At 35.9% G+C, this 10,000-nt stretch overlaps 1 protein-coding gene across 1 annotated transcript in view; it reads right to left on the reverse strand.

Annotated features, from left to right (window-relative positions):
* Nucleotides 1–10,000, reverse strand: part of LOC106871529 (muscarinic acetylcholine receptor gar-2) — an 802,994-nt gene that overhangs the window by 82,685 nt on the left and 710,309 nt on the right. The window contains 1 exon segment of the mRNA XM_052966547.2: nucleotides 933–1,000. The gene's annotated coding sequence lies outside the window, so the exon portion shown is untranslated.

Genomic DNA, 10,000 nt, shown 5'->3' on the forward strand with positions numbered 1-10,000 from the left:
TATAATGGAAGGAGAAATGAAAGAGAAAGAGATAAGGCAATGGAAAGAGAAATGAGAAAAAAAAGTACAAGAGGAGAATTAAGAAGGTGCTACAAACAAAATTAAATTGAGGAAATTCATTAAAGTTATAACTACATGGGCTATGCCCGTATTGAGATACTCTATTTCTTTTCTGAAATGGACAAAGGTAGAGCTACAGAATTTAGATAAAAGAACTAGCAGGCTGCTCACTATGCCCAATGTACTACACTCTAAAAACAATATCGACCGACTCTCTCTACCACGAAAGGAAAGTGGCAGAAGATTACTAAATACAGAAGATACGGTTAATATTACGATACTAGGTCTGAAAAACTGTTGTGAAGAGTAAAGAAAGAATACCAGCCAAATATACCACAAAAGTGAGAATTCAAAGAGAAGAGAAGCAACATCAGAGCAAACAGATCGAAAGTGATGAGACTACATGGCCAATTCATGCAACTGAAAGACAATGTTAGAAGTAAAGAACACTGGCTCTTGTTGATGGATGGAAACCTGAAACGAGAGACTGAAACGTAAATTATAGCCGCTCAGAAACAAGCCATTGAACAAACCTGACAAGACGAAGACCGACAAAACACAGTCAGGCCGCAAATGTAGAATCTGTAGGAAAGGAAACGAGAGTATTAATCCCATTCTGAGTCAGCGTAGTAAACTATCACAAAAATGAACATGAGCAAAGACGTAACTGTGTAGGCACAAGAGTGCATTGGGATGATAGCCGAGTGTGTGGCCTCAAAACAACAGAAAAGTGGTATGAACACAAACTAGATGCTGTGGTAGACAATGAGAATTACAAAATCTTGCTGCATTTCCCCATAAAGACTGACCATACAATTGAGTAAAAAAAACCAATTCGACGAAGAGACTGATAGAATAAGTGCTAGGCTTACAAAGAATAAGTCCTGGTGTCGATTTGCTCGACTAAAGGCGGTGCTCCAGCATGGCCGCAGTCAAATTACTGAAACAAATAAAAGAATAAAAGAATTTATTAATTTTTTTATTTGTGTACACACATACACACACACACACACACACATACATATGCATGTATAATCATATATATGTAAAAGTGCAGTATAGCCGTATGCTTAAGAAGTTCGCTTCGCAAACAAGAGTATCCGAACTGACCCAAACATTGAGAATAAAGTTGGGTACACGGAAACTGTATAAAAGCATCTCAGATTGACTGTACCAGTAATTCAAGCCGGAATTTGTCACAGCTTATATCAAGCTCATTCTACAAGATATTATTAAAAGTCCACTTGTCTGGCACGACTTTGTGCACTACTTTTGCATTAAATTATACAAACCTAGTATTGGAATATCACGAAGGAAAAATATATGAACAACTTTTGTACGTATTGGAAAATTTTACAGATTTCTGAATGAGTATTTCATTTTATCGAGCTCAAGTAATTTAAAAGTATACTAAACATAAGCAATATAAACCCTCACATACAATTCGCTATAGAATACAGTAAGTATAATCTCTGTTTCTTAGATATACTAGTAATAAAAAGAAGTGAAAATTTGGAATATGGCACATACTTGCATCATGCAAGCCGAAACATGTCCAATTAATATTCTATGTGCCCTAAAAGGTGGTGAGCTGGCAAAATCGTCAGCATGCCGGACAAAATGCTTAGAAGTATTTCGTCTGTCTACATGTTCTGAGCCCAAATTGCACCGAGGTTGACTTTGCCTTTCATCCTGTCGAGATCGATAAAATAAGTACCAATTGAGTACTAGAATCGATGCAATCGATTGTCCACCTCCTCTAAATTTTTGACCTTATGCCAAATTTTGAAACCAATGTAGCACAGCGAAACGAACTTGCAAGAAATTACGGATTAGAAAAAAATGAAAGGAATTCAAAGAAATACTGATTATTATATAACATTTAAATTTAAGCAATAATAGAATTTAAAGAGCGAAACGAATTGACATTCAGGAACTTCTTAAATCAGAAAAATAATGTGGGAAAAAAATGCTCTATGCTTCAACCTTTAGTCAAAATAACGTTAGATCTTTCCAAACATTTATGAAAACTTACACACATTACAGATATTCAATCATTTAGAGTAAAAGACAAACCAAATGTATAAAAGTGATAGTGAGAAATGCAAAATTACATAAAAAATCATCTGATGTAGGAACGACAGTGTAAGTGAGCGAACTGTGGAGTATATAACGAGTTTTAAGAAACATAAAAATGAAAAAGAAAATTAGCGACGGGTGTATTAATGTGCTTACATTCAGAATCACGACTTTGTTATAGTTATGGGAATATCTCGTAAATATTCGTATTATATTTTGCACTATATTGCTTTAATATTATGTAAATATTTACACTGAAACTTGATATATTATGCGTTGTATTTTGAAATTATGCACATACAAAAACTGATATATTTTCAAAATGGCTAAAACTTGTTACTGAATTTTCAAATATATATTATTTTCCCGTTTATTCTGTTACTTGGTTTAGTGAGTTGACTGTGGCCATGCTGGAGCACTGCCTTGTAGTCGAACAAATCGACCCAGGACATTTTTTAGAGCTTAGTACTAATTCTATCAGACTCGTAACACAGACATATACACATATAGGCGCAGACGTGGCTGTGTGGTAAGAGGCTACCTTGCCAACCACATGGTTCTGGGTTCAGTCACACTGAGTGGCACCCTGGGCAAGTGCTTTCTACTATCACCTCGGCCCAACTGACCAGAGCTTTGTGAGTGGATTTGGTAGACGGAAACTGAAAAACATTTCATATATACATTCTAATAGTTATTTGTTGGTCATGCGAAGAACTGCAATTAATTTCCTTCCGAAAACAATAAAGCTTTTGCTCACGGGAGATGATTACCTCTTGAAATCCTTTTTTTTTGTTGGAGAATGTATTTTTTGTAAACATCTACTGTTTCCCCTTGGCTGTTATTTGGTTCTTATTACTCTAGTTAGTTAGCCTGGTGCTGTTGCGAGAGAAGGGGTTGAAGTGTATTATATTTTCCGCTATAATTGTCGATCTAGGTCACTTTATTTTTTTCCATGTTCCCAACGTAATCGTTTGTTATGGCCCACATATGAGTGGACGAGCTTTTGCACCCCTCCTTAAGATGATGGCGAAATGATATTCGACGCCTCTCGTGTAGCAGCGTCATCTCCGCAATTTGTTTTTGTAGTTGTTACCTCTCACCTTCCAAAAGTTTGAGGTAGAAAGGCTTAATTGGATTTTTTTTGCTGTAGTATGCAGTAACTGGTTTTTCTACGCTGAATAATTAGTCTAAAATATTTCTCCTGATCGTCCACTACAGGCCTTAACTTAAGAATTGTTTTTATGTTGTTCATGGTGATCGTACTCGTTCTATTGTCATTTCTACCTGTCTACATTCCGCTATGCTACTCACAATGAAAAAAAGAGTCAACTTTGACACTGACATTTTTGATGATGATCTTTGTTTATCTTGTTTCAAGCTGCATGGACGGGTAGATTTAAAGATAACGTACCATGTACACTTCCCTCTCAGTGGAATAGATTTCACTCCATCCATCTGCAAGTGAATCATTTAATATCTTCTTGATTAACACAGGGAACGCCTCCATGGAAATGGCAAAGCAAAGTTGTGGTTCTTCTCTCACGTGTTTGGGCATAATTGTTCAGAAATGCTTCATATGAAAAGTTCTTTTGTTTAAAAGTAGACATTCAAAATATGGGGTTTTATCTCTATTCCTCTAAATGTTAAATCTGGTTCTGAAAAATGAAGGTACCAAAATTTTACACAAAATGACGAAAAATGCAATAATATACTTTCGGCATCTGTAGAGAGATGCGCCAAATTCCGAAGAAAATGCGTTCCCCACTGAAAGGGCAAAGTATATACGAAATACATATCTGAAAATGTTTGAGAAATTGAGCAAATATAACGACTTGGAGATAGAAATCAGAGGAATGTGGCATCTCAAAGAAACAACATTACCTATTTATACTGGGGCACTTGGATTGATATCAAAAGGAGCAAACAAATATGTAGACCAAATTCCTGGCAGCGCAAAAAATAAGAGAGTTGCGAGAGATCTTACTTATTGGTATCTCACATATTTTCCGTAAATTCCTCTTTATACATCTTATACATTCAGTTTTATAAATATAACAAATACAATATCAATGTCGTTTAATCCATATTGTTTGCTTGGAAAATAAATAAAAAATATCATGACCTAAAGCACGAACATCGAAAAGTTTGGAATTGCCGTAAAGTTGTTATCCCAGTTGTAAAGGAACCTTTGGGACAGTGGGAAATTGAAATGGTTGGTTAAAAATGCTGGATATCGAGATGAATTTTCTGATTCTATGTAAATCTTGCTGGCTTCGTACAGGTAAGTACTACAGACATAAGGTTGCAGGATGTGTCTAAATATTGAGCTATATAAGACCAACAACAAACACAAAACAAGACAAAATTATATACAGTACAACGGCAAAATTAAATTGCAAAAATTGCTCTAAATTACTTCTTTCCAGCTCATATTTTAACGTTCCTTTCTTTATGTCTTATGTGTGGAGAAGAACAGCATAAAGTATTATTATTGGAGCCATGTTGTTCTGTAAAAAGTGTTAGTATTATTTAACCGCATGAAAGTATTCTTATGGAAACACAAAAATCCAAACATTAATGAGAGCAAAAGAATGTGATGGAATCTAACTGGGGAAACAAAAACCAGGTGAACTGATACTAAATAAGTTGATAAAATAATTGTGTTTTGTTTCATCAGAGGATAGTAAATTTATAACACATGCGTCAGTTCTAAGATTAGGTAATTATTCTGAATTATGGAGCATGCGTATGTACGCTCGTAGGCACGCAAATACGAACTACACGCGCGCACACACACACACACGCACACACACGCTTATATATATATATATATATATATATATATATATACGTGTGTATGTATGTGTGTGTATGTGTGTATTATTTGTCTGTGTACATATAAATACATGTATGTATACAAGCATACATACATACATATGCATATATGTAGAACCTAAAGAAAATGGTACTTGATCGAGTTTAAATATTTGTTTTAACGGTTTGGCTCTGAAACGCATTACACAGGCGCAGGCATCCAAACGATGAGACTCACTTCCGTTAATGTGTCAAACTGTTAACACGCACACGCGCAGACGCACACGCGCAGACGCACACGCGCAGACGCACACGCGCAGACGCACACGCGCAGACGCACACGCGCAGACGCACACACGCAGACGCACATACACACACATGCACACACACACACACAGAGGGAAACACAGTGGTTGAACAAGTCAATAAGCGTAGCTTGGATGTTAATCAGGACAGCAAACATTAAGGCAAGGCAAACATCTCGAATCATACACAATATTATTATACGAAGAAATTCGAAATCTTACAGCTGTTTCTGGGATATCTCCGAGTATAGGATATTCCGTCATCAGAGACAAATAGGGTAAGGAATGGTACATATTAATAAGATGGCGACATAAAGGAAAAGAGTAAAAGAATAAAGAGATGGAAGAAAGAAGAAAATTGAAGCATAAAAGTTCATAGTTCAACTTCCTGAAGTTATAGAAACCAGAGCATGAGTCCTTAGGGACAATCCTGCGTAGATCCACGATCGTAAGTTCTTAGGTGCAATCCGCCGACCCGATGGTTTCCCTTCATGGCAGAATTAATAGTCAAGACTATTTAAGCATTTTATCTGATCAAATTCATCCTATGTTTGCAGAACTGATTCCAGAAGGAAACGCAATCTTTCAGGATGATAATGCACCAATTCACACCGCTGAAGTTTTTACTGAATGGCACGAGAAACACTCTAGGGAAGTTGAACATCTTATTTGGCCACCGCAGTCCCCAGATCTCAATATTATTGAACATTTGTGGTGAATTTTAGAAAAACATGTAAGGAGTCGATATCCTTCAGCATTATCATTATATGAAATGGATACGCTTTTTAACTGAAGAATGGATAAAAATTCCTTTGGAAACAATTCAAACATTGTACGAGTCGATACGTCGTAGAATCTAAGCTGTAATTACTGCCAAATGCGGTTCTACCCCATATCAAAATAAATTTATTTGAAATTTTAAGGTGTTTTCATTACTTTGTTCAACACCTGTATATATATATCAACACACACGCATACACTCACGCACATATATATAATTAGAAATATATGTATATATATATATATATATATATATATATATATACAGTGAGAGATGGAAAAGGAGAGAGAGAGAGAGTGTTGTATTTCTATATTTGTAAACTGAATGCGTGTTTGCTGGGCGTTGGTGAGTAAAACTATGCCAGTTTTATCTGAGTGCTGTCTGCTGAGAATGGCACTGGATGCCAGCTTTTAGTGTTTAAACCCAAGTCGTCAGTTATGAAACAGAGTAATATTCGAAGATGTTTGATCCATAACTGTTCTATTTTCTCCAGACCAAAAGTAAATATGACTATTTTATCGTATGTGATTTTTCTAGTGTTTTCAAGATAGTATGGTGTGGCCTGAGAGAGATTTGTTTGCTATTTATTGCAGCTAGGAATACAATCGATTATATATATATATACACACACAAGAAGTATACTGTTGCATGCCTTTACTGGCACTGAGTAAGGTTTGTCATATTTTCTGCTTCTGAAGAAAAAATGTAGTCATTGTGATATAATGTTGCCAATACTATGTATGCGATATCGTTACATGTAAAACCTGTGATTCATAGCAACTTTGGGAGTTCTCATTGTATGTTGTTCATATCTTGAGAAGTTGAGGTGCAAATTGTTCGGTAGCGGTTATTTGATCTTGTGGAAGAGACTAACTTAAGACATTACGTTCAGTATAGATTTCAGAATTATGTTCATGTAGGAAGTGCTAGTCTGAAATGAAATTATTTGGCTGCTTATGTTTGCACGTTTGTAGAAGCTTCAATTATTTCATCTCCATTGGAGTGCGTGATGTTACGCCGTTTTTTTTCATTTTTGGTCTTTCCATTTTAACCTAATTTTCTTCTCACATTTTATATCTTAAATAGTACAGCAGAGAATTATCCCAAGAAAGATATGGCTTCTTCATCCGTATATTCCAGCAAAGATTGGAATAGAAATACTCTACATATCTCAAAAAAGACTAAGTTGGTAAGTTTCCGGTAAGCTAAAACACGATAACTAAATTACATCAACTGTCGCCTCTCTTGGCCTTGTACCTTTGCATCACATCACATCTTGAAGGCTATGTTTCACAAACAAGAGTAGGAGATGAACACAAAATATCTCAACAAAAGTTACATCTAAGCCCTTAAAACCCCAAGAGGCAACCGCAAGTACCGATCGTGCCTTTATTTTGTGAGGACAGAACACGTACAATCAGTAGCTGTTTAAAAATTTATTTCATTGTGGTACGACCTCCCTCTGCGCCTTGAAGTTGCTGCTAACCCAATACACAATGCTGTCCGCAGAAAAAGACTGTCCCGGGATTAATATAAACGATACCCCTGCTATGGAATACATACATGTCAGAAAAAAGGAATATTGGTGGAACTTCCTCATCAAAACTTCTACCGAATGCAATAAAAACAGACCAGACATAGTTATTCGGGACAAAAGAGAAAAGGGCATGTACCGTTATTAGGTGAGCCATCCTACAGATGCAAAATCTCTTTCAAAATTAGCGCGATGAAGAATAGCTATGGCTAACTGCTTCAAAATCTGCAATTCCTTTACTCTCATTATAAATTTACATTCATAACAATAGCCATTGATGCTCTTGCTTGTGTTAATAAATGCTTTGACCACAAACGAGACAAGCTAGTGATTTCAAGCAAAAAAAAAAAAGGGATCAGCTAACGCGAACTTCTGATACAGCCTGTAAGTGAATCAGTTAAAATATGAAAGACATTCATGAAGTTCGATATGTAACAGTTATCATTATTGTTATCCATAAACCAGTGATGGAGCTTTTGCTTCTTTGTCAGAAACTGGTTCTCTTATAGAAAAAATAATAATAAATAAAGGAAAAGTAAAAAAAAGCCAACAAATATACACATACACGCGCGCATAAATATATATATATATATACACACACGCAATATAATACACATGTTTTTGTGTGTGTGTGTGTGTATTGGTATTCAACTGATAGTGCAAAAGAATAAGGGAAAGAATGTGAAAACAAAGAGAAGAGTAGCAGGCGTTCATGCATACAGATATTGAAATTGTTGATAGTAGAAAGCGACGTAGTACTTATCACCATCACCATCATCATCATCACCTACATAATCTCTGTTATCGCAGCTAACATAACCGTCATCCCACTACTACTACTACTACTACTACTATTACTACTACTACTACTACTACTACTACTACTACTACTACTACTACTACTACTACTACCAACACCACCACCACCGCCACTACCATCACAACTACTATTACGTATAATGAGGAACACTTAAGAAATATACTGGAAATCTTATAAAAACAAAATATAAACAATATCAACTGTAATATAGTATAAATAACAGACATTGGAGAATATACAGTGAAGAAAGATAAAATAATAGATATAAAAACAAAAACAAAAAAAATACAGAAAAAAGTGGAAAATTCGAAAACCAAATTAGTAAAGAATGAAATAGCATAGTGATAGAATGATAGAATAAGTGAAATATTTGTGTAAGATCTTCCTGTTTTCCTCCTCTGTCCATGTTTCACTTCTTCAAAACCTGAAATCGCTAAATTCCCTGGATGTTTGTAATTTGTATAGAAGTTAACATGAATATTAAACACCGGTGTTGCTGAAACAACTAACAAGTTTGGTTATGTGGAAGAAGTTTACTTCACAAGCTCGTGGTTCCCGGTTCAGTCCCAATGAGTAGCACTTCGGCGAGTGTCTTCTACAATAACCCCGGACCGACCAATGCCTTCGGAGTGGATTTGGTACCCCGCTGTATATATATATATATATATATATATATATATATACACACACACACACACACACACACACACACATACACATGTATTTGTGCATGTGCGTAAATGTATACATGTCTGTATATACGCACACACAAACACATTTAATATACATAATATATAATATTTGTACGAAAAAGTTCTTTGGCTAACGAAGATACATCGAATGTCACAAAATGAAGTTTATTTTTCAACATAGTCCAACATAGTCCAACTTTGCAATGATTCGATCCCACTAGGGAAGCTTTCACTCTATTCCTCAAAAAGGTGATCATCATTGCGATACTGCATCCCAACCAAGTGTTTTTTTTTTCATCTTGGAGAACAGATGATAATCAGATGGGGCCAAATCAGGAGAATAGGGAGAGTGGTCAACCAGCTCAAAACTACAGTCACGTACAACAGTTATTGAAACCAAGGACTTGTGTGCGGGAATACTGTCCTAATGAAACAAGACCACTTTCTTTAGTTTTCCTGGGGCTTTGATCTTGATAGCCTTTCGTAACTGCCTCAGCAAATTGGTATATTATTCTCCATTGATGGTGTGACGCTTTTGAAGTGAATAAACACAGTGCCTTTTGTACCACCTAGCCCCACTAAAACAGCCATCACCTTCCCTGCAGATGAATCGAACTTGGAGCAGGTGAGGAGGGGTGTCCACAGCATGAATTACTTTTTACTTTCTGACTTAGTGATGAACCTAATACTCATCCTGGTTTATGAAACGTTGAAGGAAACCAGCATTGACCATGACAGAGAAACTTGTGCTGAGAATCTACATCAAATTTTGCTAAAAGCTTCCCGATACCTGCACAGATTCCTACGTAAACTTTTCAACAAGTTTCATGATTCTCAGCACAGTCAAGGAGATCTTGTGCAACCAAAACCAGAGCGTCTTTTTGTTCAGCTGAAAGCAGTTTTGGAACAAACTTG

Source organism: Octopus bimaculoides, chromosome 3 (genome assembly GCF_046866305.1).
Source record: "Octopus bimaculoides isolate indiv1 chromosome 3, ASM4686630v1, whole genome shotgun sequence".
NCBI classification, from domain to species: domain Eukaryota; kingdom Metazoa; phylum Mollusca; class Cephalopoda; order Octopoda; family Octopodidae; genus Octopus; species Octopus bimaculoides.